The 17,237-nt window shown below is 43.9% G+C and overlaps 1 protein-coding gene and 1 non-coding gene across 8 annotated transcripts in view; both read right to left on the reverse strand.

Moving 5' to 3' along the window:
- Nucleotides 1-17,237, reverse strand: part of LOC139273333 (KH domain-containing RNA-binding protein QKI) — a 635,187-nt gene that overhangs the window by 48,827 nt on the left and 569,123 nt on the right. The window lies entirely within an intron of this gene.
- LOC139274512 (U2 spliceosomal RNA) lies at nucleotides 8,674-8,855 on the reverse strand. Its single transcript, XR_011595563.1, has one exon. It is a non-coding gene; the product is annotated as a U2 spliceosomal RNA (small nuclear RNA).

Below are 17,237 nucleotides of genomic sequence, written 5' to 3' on the forward strand. Positions count from 1 at the left end.
AGGTTAACTATGAAGGAGGCATCATTATATTCCCCACATTCCCTTTAATTTTAGCTGAATCCCAAGACGCTGGGCTCATTTATTCTAAATATACACAGTATGTCTTGCATTTCCAGTGGGGTATTTCCTGTGTCAACATCCACTCCCTTTCATTTTCATTTATTGTGCTGTGGCCTAAACAATCTCATCCAAGTAAACGCTGTGCATTTCTATGAGGAGAGATTGAGTGGACTGGGCCTATATTCTCTGGAGTTTAGAAGAATGAGAGGTGATCTCATTGAAACATACAAAATTCTTAACAGGGTAGACTTCCCGGGCTGGGAAGTCTAGAACCAGGGATCACAGTCTCAGAATAAGGGGTCGGCCATTTAGAACTGAGAAGAGCAGAAATTTCTTCACTCAGAGGGTGATGAATCTTTGGAATTCTCTACCCCAGAGGGCTGTGGAGGCTCAGTCTTTGTGTATATTCAAGACAGAGATTGATAGATTTTTGGATATTAAGGGAATCAAGGGATATGTGTAGCAGGCAGGAAAGTGGAGTTGAGGTAGAAGATCAGCCATGATCTTATTGAATGGTGGAACAGGCTCGAGGGGCCGAATGGCCTACTCCTGCTCCGAATTCTTATGATCTTATTTCGTCACTTTTATGTCAAACATATATGTAGTCCCAGAAGATCGACTCTCAGACTAAAACCTTAACCCGTGTGCTCCTTTCCCCAATATGTTTGGGACTGTCACTACTCTTAAAAAGGTTGACCATTAAAAGAAGTGAAGAATGACACCTGCCTGTGGATCTCACAAAACATTTGGACCCCGATGTCATTGACTCACCAGAGCTTGGCAGCTTTAGATTTATAGATCCCAGCAGGACAATGGTGGCTATGCCATAAATGGCATGTATAAAATATAACACCCTTGTATGGCTGCAAAATACTAGCTCCCAAGACAGCATACAGTTAAAATAACATTGTGCACTAGAATTACACAGCACTAGATTTTCCTCAACACTCTCACCCCCTGGAGAAAATAGCTGTTCACAATTTGGCTACTTCCCTAATACCTATAACAACATTTCAACAGAATCCGCAGGGCAGTGAGAGAATGCTGATGCTAAAATAAATGAGAAGGTGCACAAAGCTAGGAGAATATCCCTGTGAGAGCGAGGCGCATTACAGCAGGAGCACGTGTATGAAAGTCAGTGATGCTTGTGGAAACTGTAGGAGATTATCCAACCCTCTAACCCTCATGCGTGACGTGCTCACCTTTCTTCTGGGGCTATCTTATCCCCAGTTGTCGTTTCAGCTGGGGTTAGCCCTTGCAAGCGCACATATGCTGTTATGCTGGAACATCTGATTAATAGCTGTTATTTCCAAACCACTTTTTGTAGATGGCATACAGTGGTTTTGTGGCATTTAAATCAGTGTTGCCAACTAAAGAATTCTGTGACATTCAGGAAAACGGGCTGAGTGCTTTGCAAGTGTTCATGGAAGAATCCACAGGCTACTTTCCAGAAACGGAGGTGGAATTTCATGTGGGAGGAAAAAGTAGAGGTAAGCAGGAGGGGCCTTGAAATAGCACCACATCACTTAAATAGCACCACATCACTTCTTTCAGAAACCGCCCAGAGTGCTTCATGTAGAAAAAAATTCACATTGTAATTTGGGCTTGAAATTCCGATTGAGGTCTTCCCGCGGGCAAACGAGCGAAATAGGGGAAAAAAATGCGCACTTACCTGTTGCTGCTGCGCCCGTTCGAAACTTCTGAGCCTCAGGCCTCATTGTGACTGCGCGTCGCAGCGCATGCACGTGGGAACGTGCGCAGACCGTGAGCTGGAGACAGCAACCAATCAGGTTAGTATATTTTCTCATTCATAGTAATAGGAGATCCGTAAGTCCGGAACTCCTATTACTATGAATGAGAATTCCTCCTTCCAATCATTCAAAACACAATAAAAAATAGAAAATAAACTACATATATAACATTCATTTAAATTAAAGTTCTTATAAAATATTTTCCCAACTTTTTAAAAAGTGTTTTAAAAATTAAGCCTTAAAATAAACATACAGTAGTGGGAGGGGGGGGGGGGGGGGTTAAAAATAAAATGTGATTTTGTAACTTTATTTTAAAATGTCTGTAGTTTTAAACACTTGCGTATGTAAAAGTAGGCTATACACCTGCTTTTTCAGGGCCAAGATTTTAAAGGACAGTTGCAGGGCAAGATATGCGTAAATATTGGAAATCTTGCCCTGCAAGTGTCCTCGCTCCAGATATGTGCGAGATCGGTCAAGCCAGAAACTTGACAGATTGGAAAAGCTGGTTTTCAGCGCATGCGCATTGCGCTGAAACCCGGCTTTTCCGATGCCTTTCCGGGTCCATAGAAACTTCATACGGACCCGGGACATCGGAATTTCAGGGCCAATATTTCATTACGGTTACTGTTTTTTGATTAGCGAATGCGAGCACAACAAGATCACACAAACAACAATGAAAGCGGTGACCAATTAATCTGTTTTTGATGGTGTTGGTAGAGGGAGGAATGCTGGCCAGAAGACCATCTGAATTTGCTGTTCTTCTTCAAATTGTGCCCTGGGATGTTTAATGTCCACCAAAACAGCGAGGTATAGCTTCGGCTTGGTGTCTCATTTGAAGGACAGGACCTCCAACATGGCGCTCAGTACTGCACTGAAGTGTCAGCCTCGATTTGGAGTGGGGCTGGAACACACAACCTCAAGGCTCAGAGACACAAAGTGCTACCACTGAGCCAAGTGGAGAGAAATGCAATATGAATAACGTTAAGAATTACAAATAAGGAGATAATGGGCTGAGGGGGCTAAAACAGGACAAAACACCCAACCCAAATGGACTCTACTCTAGGATACTTAAAAGAAATGGAGAATGACATTTGTCACATCCTCTCAGGCATTTTTAGGGTTTGGAAACAGTAATTTGGGCCAAAAGTCGGAGGAGGGGAACTATCAGGCCAATTTATAGAAAGGAGAAAAGAAAAAGAAAATCTTGCATTTATATAGCGCCTTTCATGACCACCGGACGTCTCAAAGCGCTTTACAGCCAATTAAGTATTTTTTGAAGTGTAGTCATTGCTGTAATGTGGGAAACGAGGCAGCCAATTTGCGCACAACAAGCTCCCACAAACAGCAATGTGATAATGACCAAATAATCTGTTTTCGATATGTTGATTGTGGGATAAATATTGGCCAGGGCACCAGGGAGAATTCCCCTGCTCTTCAAAATACTGCCACTGGATCTTTTACGAGAGCGCAGACAGGGCCTCGGTTTAACATCTCATCTGAAAGATGGCACTTCCAACAGTGCAGCACTCCCTCAGCACTTATAGAAAGGAGTATGAAAATAACATTGGGTAGTACAGGCAGGTGTGCCCAATACCTGTAGTAGGTAAATATGAGAGAATAATGAAATACCTGCAAAAATAAAAATACCTAGATTTATAAAAGGGGATCCCACGTTTTAGGACCTATTTGAAGAGATAGTGGGTAATGGGAACTCAGAGATTATGGATTTAAATTAGTGTTGCAAAGGTGATTGGTCCACACAATTTGAAGGAATAAAATAAAGGGGAGGTGGGGGTTGGGGGAGGGAAGGAGAGGAACACTTTGAGTGCATCAGAAATTGGCTCAAACATAGGAAGCAAAGAGTACTTGTACATAGAATTATATTAGAATAGAGGAAGGTGATTAGGTGGATGCAGAGGTCAGTACCAGAGGCATATAATTGGTTTATATTGTACATAAATGATTTGGAAGTAAGGCAAAAATAAAGCTACCTAATTCTGCTGACCATACAACAAAGGAGGAGAAAGAGTGTACAAATAATGCAGTAAGTGGACTAAATACAGAGAAATCTGTATAGGCTGGATAATCGGACTGACAAGATAGCAGCTATCATCAACGTAGACAAATGCAGAATGATGAGACTGGAAAAGGGCAATAAGCAGTGGGAGTATAAGATGAATGGTAATAGGCTAAAGGACTCTCATAGGCAAGGGAACTGGGGATAGATTGTTTAAATCATCAGCACATTGTGCAACAGCAGTAAAGTAAGCAAACAAATCTTGGGGTATACAAGAGCGAACACAAACTCTTGGGCGTATCTTCTGGGCACTAGGACAGCCCCACCTCGAAGATTCTGTACCATTGGGGGTCACTGCATGACAATAGGGACATCCTAGCTGTGGAAAGGCTACAGAGGAGGATAACTATAGAGATGTAGGGAATTATCTAGCAATTCGAATTAAGCGACTCTGAACAAGATTATGGGCTCAATTTTGCCCAAGCTCTTTTTCTGCCATAGTGCCAGGGTTACGCCCATTTTTCTAGGTCAGAAATATTTTGACAAAGTTTCCCTGATGTATAATTCAAATTTGGTGCCGCGCAGCGTGTCCAGTCACCTTGGGGCGCGGGGGCGGCCGAAAAATGTTTGCGCCGAAAAAAAAAAATGCCGCACCTTCTGCGCATGCATGACACAAAAAAAGTGTGTTTTTGACATTATTTCAATGGACGCGCATGCACAGTATAGCTCTGGGTTGGCAATCGGCCATTTTTAAAGAGCCAGTTATGTGAGAAGGAGTGTTCTGTGAGAGCATTGCAAAAATCGGATCTGCAGCAATACAAGATGCAACACGGTGCAAGGACCAAGAATTTCTTACAGGAAGACATGGAGGCACTAGTTACTGTGATTGAGACCAGATGGCAGGAGCTGGACACCAGCAGAGGTCACATAAAAGTTCCACCCAAAGAAATGAAGAAACGCTGGAACCAAGTTGAAGATTACTGCGCAATGGTGACATCCACGAGATCTGGAGGCCAGTGTGAAAAGTGGCAGGACCTTGGTCAAGTAGTTAGTGTAAGTAATATTTTCATTGATTCACTGGAATTGCAATTGTAAATGTGACCAGCTGTATATGCCCCACCCAGCAGAAAGACACCCTCTCTAAAAAGTTGCATTTTCACCTTTGCAGAGGAAGGTGCACATAATAAAAGGGAAAGAACCCGAACAGGAGGAGGCCCGGCAAATCTGTAGCCACTGACACCCTTGGAAGACAGGGTTGCTGCTTTGATGGGTCCTGCCTGGAGAAAAGCAACCACCATTGCACAAGCTGGGCCCATACTCGAGGGAGAGGTAAGTCCTGCAAATTCCACAGTCTGGCTTTCCTAAACGTTAAGTACTGCGCGGGCTAGCCATGCTTTGGTTCCTGGGAATGTCTCCGTCAACTACACTTTGGTTGATGCAATGTGCTATCATTCATCGTGGTCCTTCAAATCAGCCTGCTGCCTGCGCTGTGAGCCTACTCATGCCACCCACCCACCCTGCCCCCTCCTCTGCTGCTAACCATTTGTCTGTGTTCTGTTATATTTTGCAGAACTTGAGGCTAACCCGGACGATGCAGAAGAAGATTCAGACGTGGACGAGTCTAAAGAGGAGAACATCTCCAATCCCACCCTCCAGACCAAGAGCATGGGGGTGAGGGGGAGGGGATGGAGATGGATGAAGCTCCCACTGTTTTACTGACTTTGGTAGAGGTGCAGGTGCCGCCCACTGAGGTGCCAGCCCCTTCCGTGACTAGTGGTTTAAGTGTTGGTGGGACATTCCATGGTTTCCCACCGTCTGAGGCTGTGGGTCCCAGTGGTGTGATGCAGTGAGGCACACCCGGGGCACCACTTTCTGAGACTGCGGGTTCCAGTGATGTGGTGCAGCGAGGCACACCCAGGGCCCCACCTTCCGAGGCTGCGGGTCCCAGCGGTGGGGTGCGAGGCACACCCAGGGCCCCATCTTCCGAAGCTGCGGGTCCCAGCGGTGGGGTGCGAGGCACACCCATAAGGAGGAGGGAAAGGAGAGCTCGATCGTACTCTCCTAAGGCGCAGAATCTACCAGATGTGGTTCAGATGATAGCATTGAGTGGGGAGAGCATTGACCTTACACGATCACTCCTGAACACCATCAGGGTGGGTGATGAGGTAAGCGGGATTGTCGGGAGAAGTAACAGCAATCTCACGAGAAATGGGAACGATGTCACTGAACATGAGGGAGGGAATGTCACGGGTAGGTGATGCGCTGTCGGTGAACATCAGGGAGGGAATGTCTGAGAGGGTGCAAACACTGTCACTGAACATGAGGGAGGGAATGTCACAGGTAGTTGAGGCAGTTTTGCTCAACATGAGGGAGGAAATGTCGCATGTCTTTGAGACACTGTCAGGGCGCATGAGGGACGGCATGCTGGAGTTAGCTGCTGCAATAAGGGAACACGCCCAGAACCCGCGGCCATTGGCAGAATCAACTGCCACTTCCACTCCAATCCCCAGACCACCCTCTGAAGAGCCCCAAGCCGGGCCCTCCACATTGCCGCCTGCGCCACTGCCCCCCCACCCCTCCCCCCTCTCGACAGGTGCGCACTACCCGAGATCTTGGAAAGAATAAGCTTAGTACCAACCCCAGAAACACTGTGCCACCGCCTGCTGGCAGGGGTGCCGGAGTCACCATGAACAAGCACGGCGGGCGGTCTTAGAATAAGTGAAGGAGAGATGGGTGCAGCCTTTCTTTGCTGCTGTTGCTGTTGTTATTATTATTGTTACTGTTTTAACTGATGTTCTCAAATTAAAAGATTTTTGTAAGATATGTAAATTTACATTTAAAAGTTAGTATGTGATCTTAAAGTTTTTAAGCGATCTCAGAATTTGAAAGTGATCGTAACTGAAAACTTTAAAGTTTGATACAAGAATAATTTTATTAAAGTTAAGTACAAAGATCTGTTTGTGAAACTTTTGAATTTAATATACTTTACATTAAATCAATCATTTACATTATTTGTTCCATTATTAACACAGCAGGCAGGACAGGTTCTTTGTTCTCTATCCCCAAGGTCTGTATTGACCACACCCAGGTCCTGTGACTTCTCCTCCGCTCCCCACCACACCCAAACTCATTGCAGTCTTCTAACTTCTCCCCTTCTCCCCCGCCACCCCCCTGCCAAACTCATTGCAGTCTTGTGCTTAGTGCAGCAGCCTTCCGATCAGCACCTCCCTCCCCGGGCTCAGTGCAGAAGCTTTTCAATCGCTATCTCTCCCCCTCACCCCCCTCCCTCCAAGGCTTGTTTTCCAGCCGAGCCCCGAGCCCGGGAGCAGGGCCAGTTCTGACAGCCGACGCTACAATCCTCCCCCCTCCCCAGCCCTGCTTGAAGATGGTCAGTGGTGGCGTGTGAAAGAAATCCAAGAAACTTCCACGTACTCCGTTGAAAGGTAAAAAAAGTTGGACTTTATTATGGATATTTCAAATGTTAGAGACTCCCTCCAAAAACTTCGATGAAAAACAATGGCGTCTTTCAGCGCCGATTTTTCAATGTGCGCTGCTTTCTGTTAATTCACCAAAAGGTTTTTCGGGAGTGGCCAGATATGCCGACCTAAGTTAAAAAGGTTTTGGGCAAACTGCGAAAAATGCTGAAAACTGGCACAGACATGAGGGAACTATGACGTCAAAAAAAACTAACGTAGAAAAATCGTAACTAAAGCAGTTACACTGGCACAGATTCCAGGGAAAACTTTGAATTAAATAATGACGCCAGAAAAAATGGCATGCGTCAAAAAAAACGGCACAAATGACCTGGGAAAATTGAGCCCCAGGTTGTTTTTGAAATTTGAGGCTGGCCAAATTGACTGCAACAGTTTTCCAGTCCTGTCCATCCCTATATACCAAATTCTATTTTAAAAATATTGGCACCCATAACTGTTGTGTAAACTGTCTCAAACAAATATACTTTGAGCTAGATTTTTGGCCGTCTGCCGCCCGTTAGCGCCCCGGAGGGGCGGCAATGGCAGCGGGAATGGTTTCCGGGCAGGCGGCCAGCTTGCAGTGCCGCACCGGGAAATTATTTCCGGGTTTGCGGGGGCGCAGTCCAGCACCACCCGGGAGCGCCGAGCCGGTGTGGAACGCCACCGGTTTCGAATGGACGCTGAGCTTCTAGAGCCCCATAGCACGCCCTAGTGGGACCGCCTGGTTTTCAGAGCTGTCCCAGCAGCGGTCAGTGCAGTAAGTAATGAATGAGGTAAATGTGATTGTTTTGTTTACTTTTGCAATTTTATCCAAATGTAGGGTTGTCGAGGTATTGGGAATGTTTTGCGCCGATTTTTTTTCTTCAAGCAAGCCTCTCTAAGGGCGCTCCGAGGCTGGCCCTTTAGCTCGGGACTTTCAGTTGGTCAGCCGGCTTAGCGCTCCGTCCCACACTCAGGGCCCAGCTGATGAATTTTCTGGCTGAGGACGCAACCATTTCCCAGCGCAAACTTTACAGCCCCGCCACCATTAATGCCCCGAAATGACCAGAACCGAAAATCCAGCCCATAACATTTAAATAAATTGAAGGGAAGGCTGGCTTTTAAGGATGAAGAGAAATAGGCTTTACAGAAGGAATGTTATCTTTTGTTGTCAATAGCTTTAAAAGTATGAAACATTGCACTGTATTTTATCAAGACCAAAATTACATAGAATTTTACAATCACAGAAACAGACCATTCAACCCAACAAGTCTATGGTGGTGTTTATGCTCCACATGAGCTTCTTTTTTTTTGTTCATTCTTGTCAGATCAACTCCAGCGCCAAAGATCACTTTGCGCTACTACATTTGATCTTAGCCAAAAGGCCGAGAGGGGAAGCTGCACCGTTCCTGGAAACACTGCAATACCAGGTCGGTGCGTGGAGTGGACGGAGCAAGCCCCTGTTCCATCTCCCTGTTCCAAAAATCAATTTAATATTTGGTCCCCAGATAGGGGATATTAAACTGATAAGAACAGATACTACACTTGATCTTAGCCAAAAGGCCAAGAAGCGATTGAGCTTCCTCCCACCCTACTTCATCTCACACTATCGACATATCCTTCTATTCCTTTCTTTCTCGGGTACTTATATAGCCTCCCCTTAAATTCATCTATGCTAATCGCCTCAACTACTCACTGTGGTAACAAGTTCCACATTCTAACCACACTCCGGGTAAAGACTTTTCTCCTGAATTCCTTATTAGTTTAAGTCACAACTATTTCATATTATGGTTCCTAGTTTTGAATTCCCCACAAGTGACTCTTCATTTTCAAATATGACATAAGAGTTCAAGTTGCTTGAGTTCAATTGTTCATTGAATGACATCACAAATAGAACAGAACCACAAATTTTCCATTTCTTTTGAGGAGACCAGTCTATGCATTTCTGTACATTTCTCTAGTTATTTTACTATTATATCCATATTGACAAGAGAGTTTCTTCAAGCTGAATTTTCAGTAGAAAATACGTACATTTTTGAAAGCCCATACACCATCCGGTGCTGAAAGATGCAAATTGAAAATAGCACATGCAGAATATGGCAGCATCTTTTTTAAGTGGGCTAATATTTGCACTATTCAAATTACAAAAAGGAGGTAGAGTCCTTTTAACAAAAGTTGATTCCAACTACAACACACAATTCCTGAAAAACTTTAATGTGCTGTATTTATCATCCATCCTTTTTAGAATGGCTAGAAGGTGAATATAAAGAAAGTTTATGTTGTGGTGAGTGTCAGGCAAATCTAGCACTCAGGAAATAAAATCATGTGACTGACCAGAATAAAAAGGTAAAAATAAAAATTACAGAATTGTTTTAAATTGCAACATTAACAATTTGAACAAACAGCCTTCCTTCAGCAGATGTAATTAGATTTACTACATGCACTAAGTTTACTGAGAAACCGTACAAATCTGCCAGCACACTTTCTCTTACCTTAAATGCTGTTTTTCAGCACAATTATTGCATATCTGACTATAAACAGATATATTCAGGAGGTGTTCATTTCTATTCAATTAGTAACTGGCTCACATGTAATCTAACTGTTGTACCTGGCTAATAACCATTGTCGCAGCTAATAAGCATTGAAACAGTGGTATGAAGTAAAACCGAACGAGCCAAGCTACTTAAAATAGCATGCAATCCTACAAAGACTTACTTTGTTCTAGATCTTTGATTTAATATGTTTCAAAATAAAGTCTGTGTAAGCAGCCAAAAGAGAATATTGATTACCCCTTCACAGAGCTATGGGTTAAAACTGTAGTCCTTCATGAAATCGTTGCTTCCGAAATATAAAGCACCCAAATGTGGGCAAATAACCTCTTTAAACGATGGAGGGGGGGAAAAAAGTCTGTATAAGTTTGTAACTGCTTCTAGAGTTCTGTACTTTTCCCTCAGCATCAAATTTTAGGGCAGTTATAGATTCATATCAAAATGGAAAGATTATTTGAAACATATATTTATATCATAGTATTTTCAAAATGTCATATTATGTACTTGAGGGCTTCTAATTAGGAAAACTATCAGCAAAAAATGGTGTTATTTAGTCCAATTCTAATAAAAACATGTTGATGATTTATCGGAAATAAAAAATAACATGCAACTGATGAAGAAAATGAAAACTCAAATGCATCAAGAAGGAAAGACGGAGCAGCAAAAACAGCCAATTTGACAATGGATATGAAACAATGCACACACAACTTCAAGAAGCACTGAACAGCTTTCAACACTTGCTTCTGTGAGTCATCTTCCTTTCCTCCAAGACAATCTAACACACACATGCTCAATGTCTACACCCCTTGGCAGACAGAGATAAATTAGCATCATTATTTCTTCTGGGCAACAAGGCTTGCTTATCTTCTTCAAAGCAAGCCCTCAGTTCAAACGATATGCAAAGATGACTCCGCTGCTTCACTTGACAAATTCATGGGTCACAATGTTAAACAGGCACTAGGGGAAAGATATCTTCTACAGAGCTCTTTACATTCCTGATTTCCCTATCTGACGTTCCCTCTCTTAATCAATATTCCAAGCCTTTCTGTACTGCCTGCAGATAATCTCTCAGTGTATAAAAGAGAGACTTTAAATTTGTCTCAAATTCAACAGCCAATACACTTTCTGCTTTTAACAATGTTTGGCAGAATAATTCAGCATCGACTCTACTGCTGACATAAAAGACTTACACTAGCAAAAGCTTCTCAATAATTCTCACTGACTGTCAGTTTAAGGATGAATTATATTTAAACCCAATTTTGACCTCTTTAGTAATTCTTTTTTAAAGTTCCTATACAATACATTCCTGAATAGTACAACATGAAACCTTTACTTAACGTTTCCACAGCAATCCAATTAAAGACACAGAAAAAAAGAGAGCAGATTGCGTTGGACGAATTATTATTTAAAGCTAGTATTTAAAAGGAAGAACTTGCATTCATATAGAGCCTTTTATGACCACAAGATGTTCCAAAGTGCTTTACAACCAATGAAATCCTGTACTTTTGAAGTGTAGTGACTGTTGTAATGTAGGAAACGCAGCAGCCAATTCACGCACAGCAAGCTCCCACAAACAACAATGTGATCATGACCAGATGATCTGTTTTTGTGATGTTGGTTGAGGGATAAATATTGGCCAGAACTCCCCTGCTCTTCTTCAAAATAGTGCCCTAGAATCTTTTACGTCCACCTGAGGGCAGATGGGACTAGGTCCCACGTCTCATCTGAACGACGGCAACTCTGGCAGTGCAGCACTCCCTCAGTACTGCACTGGAGTACTTTAAAAGAGGGAGATTTAAAGTGCATTCATACACCCTTTGCAGCACTGCAGTCAAACAGGTTTCACTTTGCAGCTTCACTAAAGATACTACATAAAACAGTGGGGACAGAAGATCACACTAAAACCCAGAGGTGGAACCATCATGATTTCAGGCCTGGTCTGCAAATACCATCTTCTGGAGTTTGGGTTCAGAAGTGCAGAGTAGAGGGAGGACACAGCTGAAACTATCCAGTGATGCAGGAAACAGAATAGAAAGTGAATGGAAAAATGCTTTGTAGAATTGGTTATCCCTCTTGAGCGCAATACAAAAATAATTATTACTACCTGTCCTATGCACACACGCGATGTCATTGCATACATATCATGGTGCATTAACATTTAAATACAGACAGTGAGATCAGATTTTGAAGTCAGTATAAATCAGATTTCCAAACCTAAAATGGTTTGAATCAGAGAAATTTACGGCACAAAGGAGGCCATTCAACCTATCGTGTCTGTGCCGCCTGAAAAAGAGCTATCCAGCCTAATCCCACTTTGCAGCTATTGGTCCGTAGCCCTATAGGTTACGACACTTCAAGTGCACATCCAAGTACTTTTTAAATATGATGAGGGTTTCTGCTTCTACCACCTTTTCAGGCAGTGAGTTCCAAACCTCCAACATTCTCTGGGCTAATAAAGTTCTCCTCAACTTCCCTCTAATCCTTCTACAAATTATTTTAAATCTATAACCCCTGGTTATTGACATGTCTGCTAAGGGAAATAGGCCCTTCCTATCCACTCTACCTAGGCCTCTCATAATTTTATACACCTCAATCAAGTCTCCCCTCATCCTCCTCTGTTCCAAAGAAAACAAACCCAGCCTAAGTGCTAGCTGATCATCATCATAGGCAGTCCCTCGAAATCGAGGAAGACTTGCTTCCACTCTAAAAGGGAGTTCTCAGGTGGCTGTACAGTCCAATACGGGAATTACAGTCTCTGTTACAGGTGGGACAGACAGTGGTTGAAGGAAGGGGTGGGTGGGGAGTCTGGTTTGCCGCACGCTCCTTCCGCTGCCTGTGCTGGATTTCCGCATGCCGTTAGCCAACGAGATTCGAGGTGCTCAGCGCCCTCCTGGATGCTCTTCCTCCACTTTGGACGGTCTTAGACCAGGGATCCCCATGTAGGGTGGAAGATGCCTGCGCGTGAGTTCTTTTAACGTAGGGTGGCCGTTGTGCACCAGCTACCACACGAGCTTAGCAGACCTATGTCTTGGTCCAGTGGCAAGGAGGTCCAAGACTAGGCTCTGCTGTATGGGCCTAGATGCGGGAAATCCGAGGCCCATTCCCATTTACACCTCTTCTGGACTCACCATTTGTTTCTTTACTTGTCCCATTACCATCTTCTTTTGTCAGCTATGGCTCAGTGGATAGCACTCTCGCCTCTGAGTCAGAAGGTTGTGGGTTCAAGTCTCACGCCAGGGACTTGAGCACAAAAAAAATCTCGGCTGACACTCCAGTGCAGTACTGAAGGAGAACTGCACCGTCGGAGGTGCTATCTTTCGGATGAGACATTAAACAGAGGCCCCGTCAGCTCTCTCAAGTGGATGTAAAAGATCCCATGGCACTATTTCAAACAAGAGCAGGGGAGTTATCCCCGGTGTCCTGGCCAATATTTATCCCTCAATCAACATCACAAACAGTTTATCTCGTTATCATCACATTGCTGTTTGTGGGAACTTGCTTGTGCGCAAATTGGCTGCTGTGTTTCCCACATTACAACAGTGACTACACACCAAAAGTACTTCATTGGCTGAAAAGTGCTTTGAGACATCTGGTGATTTTGAAAGGCGCTATATACATCCAAGTCTTTCTTTCTATCTAATCTTTCCTCATAGCTAAAATTCTCCAGTCCTGGCAACATCCTCTTAAATCTCCTCTGTACCCTCTGCAATGCAATCACATATTTCCTGTAATGTGGTGACCAGAACTGTATGCAGTACTCCAGCTGTGACCCAACTACAACAAGAACTTGTATTTATATAGCGTCTTTAATGCAGTAAAACGTTCCAAAGCGCTTCACAGCAGTGTTATAAGACAAAAATTTGACACTGAGCCACATAAGAAATTATGGCAGGTGAGGTAGGTTTTAAGGAGCGTCTTAAAGAAGGAAAGAGAGGCAGAGAGGTTTAGGGAGGGAGTTCCAGAGCTTAGGGCCTAGGCAGCTGAAGGTATGGCCACCAGTGGTAGAACCTGGGATTATAACTAGTGATTTATGCAGTTCAAGCATCACCTCCCTGCTCTTATATTCTATGGGATATAAAGGAAAGTATCCCGTATGCCTTCTCAACCATCTTAATTTGCATGTCCTGCTACCTTTGGGGATCTGTGGACACTCCAACATCTCTCTGTTCCTCTACAGTATCCTACCATTTATTGTGTATTCCCTTGCCTTGTTAGCCAAATACATTACCTCACACTTCTCCGGATTGAATTCCATTTGCCACTTTTCTGCCCACCTGACCAGTCCATTGATAACTTTCTGCAGTCTACAGCTTCCTTCCTCACTATCAACCACATGGCCAATTTTTGTATCATCTGCAAACTTCTTAATCATGTCCCCTACATTGAAGTCTAATTATTGATGTATACCACAAAAAGCAAGGGACCTAGTATCGAGCCCTGTGGAACCCCACTGGAAACAGCTTTCCAGAAAACATCCGTTGACTATTACCCTTTGCTTCCTGCCACTGAGCCAATTTTGGATCCACCTTGCTACTTTCCCTTGGATCCCATGGGCTTTTACTTTTCTGACCAGTCTGCCATGTGGGACCTTGTCAAAAGCCTTGGTAAAATTCATGTAGACTGCATCAATCGCACTACCCTCATCAACCCTCCTCGTTACCTCTTCAAAAAATTCAATCAAATTAGTCAGACACGACCTTCCTTTAACAAATCCATGCTGATTGCCCTTGATTAATCCGTGCCTTTCTAAATGACGATTTATATTGTTCCTCGGAATTTTTTCCAACAATTTACCCACCACCGAGTTTAGGCTGACTGGCCTGTAATTATTAGGTCCATCCCTTTCTCCCTTTTTAAACAACAGTACGGCATTAGCAGTCCTCCAGTACCACACCTGCAGTCAGAGAGGATTGAAAGATGATGGTCAGGCCCTCCGCTATTTCCTCCCTAGCTTTCCCAACAGCCTGGGGTACATTTCATCCGGGTCTGGTGATTTATCTCTTTTCAAAGATGCTAAATCCCTTAATACTTCCTCTCTCACTAGGTTTATTTCATCCAATATTTCACACTCCTCCTCAAGTACTTGTCTGCATCATCTCTCTCTTTTGTGAAGACAGACACAAAGTATTCATTAAGAATCATACCCACGTCTTCTGCCTCCACACACAAGCTTCCTTTTTCGTCTCTAAGAGGCCCTACTCTTTCCTTAGTTATCCTCTTGCTCTTTATATTTTTATAAAACATCTTTGAGTTTTGCTTGATTTTACTTGTCAGTATTTTTTCACGTCGTCTCTTTTTCATGCTCCCAGTTTGACTGCCACAGTGCCAATGCACAATTGGACACCAATTATAGCTTCTCCCCAAACCCAATCTTGTATCATGTGATATACTGAAGGATGAAGATTGCTGAGAGCATACTTGCACTTTTAATGTTATAATGGTTGCAATACTGCTTTAAAGGATTTTTCATGTCATTTCACAGGGTGACCGATTGTATTTTGAATTTTGTGGCCTACTCTGGGGGCTTGGATTATTTCTCTATGTATGCTAGTCGACAGGAGAGGAGTTCATTGCAAGTACCACAAAAGGTGGCAACCTGCCCATGTGCATGTTGTCATGCTGTGCACAGTGCAGATCACTCACGCAAATACCGGCAACAGTTTTGAGCATTTTAATAGTCTTAAGAAATGTGCTGTGTGTCCAACTCAAAGCCACGAGGAGCTTTTATATTTTGGAACGAGTACTCTTCTGAGGCTGGAGTGAAGGCACATCATTGAGACAGAATAAAAATGTCTCTAGTCTACATGTGGCCTGTAACTGACCTGGATATTCTGAGTGCCGGTACTGGGTATCAAAAGTGAAAATGTTCCATCCCCAGCACGAACATCTTTCCCTTTTAATGAACATAAAAATTATAAACTTAATTAAAACAGAATTGCACTAAGAGCCAGTGCTGTTTCACTGGTAATGCAGACACATGCAATCACACAGGGCCTTTAAAGCTGAACTTTGGTCGAACATAGAAAGAAACTGTAGGTGTCATGTATTTAACTGTCATTGTAACCCATGTATAAACTGACTAGTTGTACACTGAGAACATTGACCATTAGGTGGTGAACTTGTGGGAGATACTCCTAACCTGGTCTTTCAGGTATAAAAGGGGAAACTCCACCCACCTTCATCACTTCAGTGCTGGAATAAAAGTTGCTGGTCACAGAGTGACCTTCTCTCAAGCATGGGCCTCGTGTGCATTTGTACTGTACAGTAAGGACATATCATTGGCGACGAGGATTGAATTCCAGGACTTCATGGCAGGAAATGGTATCAACCATGTCAGAATAGCACCGTTCAAGCCGGCCTCAAATGGCCAGGCAGAACGAGCAGTGCAGATAATCAAACAGGGGATGCTCAGAATCCAAGGGGGTTCCCTACAAAGCCACTTATCACGCCTCCGGTTGGCCAATATATCCCGACCACACTCGCTCACAGGGGTCCCACTCGCAGAGTTGCTAATGAACTGGAGCTGCGGGTGGATTCACGCTGGAGCATGCACGATGCTGTGAATGACGTGAATAGCACATTTAGTGAGTTGGTCTTACCGCAGGTAAAGGGTACACAGCCAGATAGGGAATGGAAGACCAACAGGAAGAGCAGTGCAAGGAAGGTAGTGCAGGGATCCCCTGCGGTCATCCCCCTGCAAAACAGATACGCCGCTTTGAGTACAGTTGAGGGGGATGACTCATCAGGGGGGAGCAGCAGCAGCCAAGTTCATGGCACCATGGCTGGCTCTGCTGCACAGGATGGCAGGAAAAAGAGTGGGAGAGTGGTAGTGATAGGGGATTCAATTGTAAGGGGAATAGATAGGCGTTTCTGCGGCCACATCCAGGATGGCATGTTGCCTCCCTGATGCAAGGGTCAAGGATGTCTCTGAACAAGTGCAGGACATTCTGAAAATGGAGGGTGAACAGCCAGTTGTCGTAGTGCATATATGTACCAATGACATAGGTAAAAAACGGGATGAGGACCTACGAGGCAAATTTAGGGAGCTTGGAGCTAAATTAAAAAGTAGGACCTCAAAAGTAGTAATCTCAGCTTTGCTACCAGTGCCACGTGCTAGTCGCAGGTTAGCTCAGATGAATACATGGCTTGAGGAGTGGTGCAGAAGGGAGGGATTCAAATTCCTGGGACATTGGAACCGGTTCTGGGGGAGGTGGGACCAGTATAAACTGGACGGTCTGCACCTGGGCATGACCGGAACCAATATCCTAGGGGGAGCATTTGCTAGTGCTGTTGGGGAGGAGTTAAACTAATATGGCAGGGGGATGGGAACCTATGCAGGGAGACAGAGGGAAATAAAAAGGAGGCAGAAGAAAAATATAGAAAGGAGAATAGTAAAAGTGGGGGGCAG

This window comes from Pristiophorus japonicus, chromosome 9 (genome assembly GCF_044704955.1).
Source record: "Pristiophorus japonicus isolate sPriJap1 chromosome 9, sPriJap1.hap1, whole genome shotgun sequence".
Taxonomy (NCBI): domain Eukaryota; kingdom Metazoa; phylum Chordata; class Chondrichthyes; family Pristiophoridae; genus Pristiophorus; species Pristiophorus japonicus.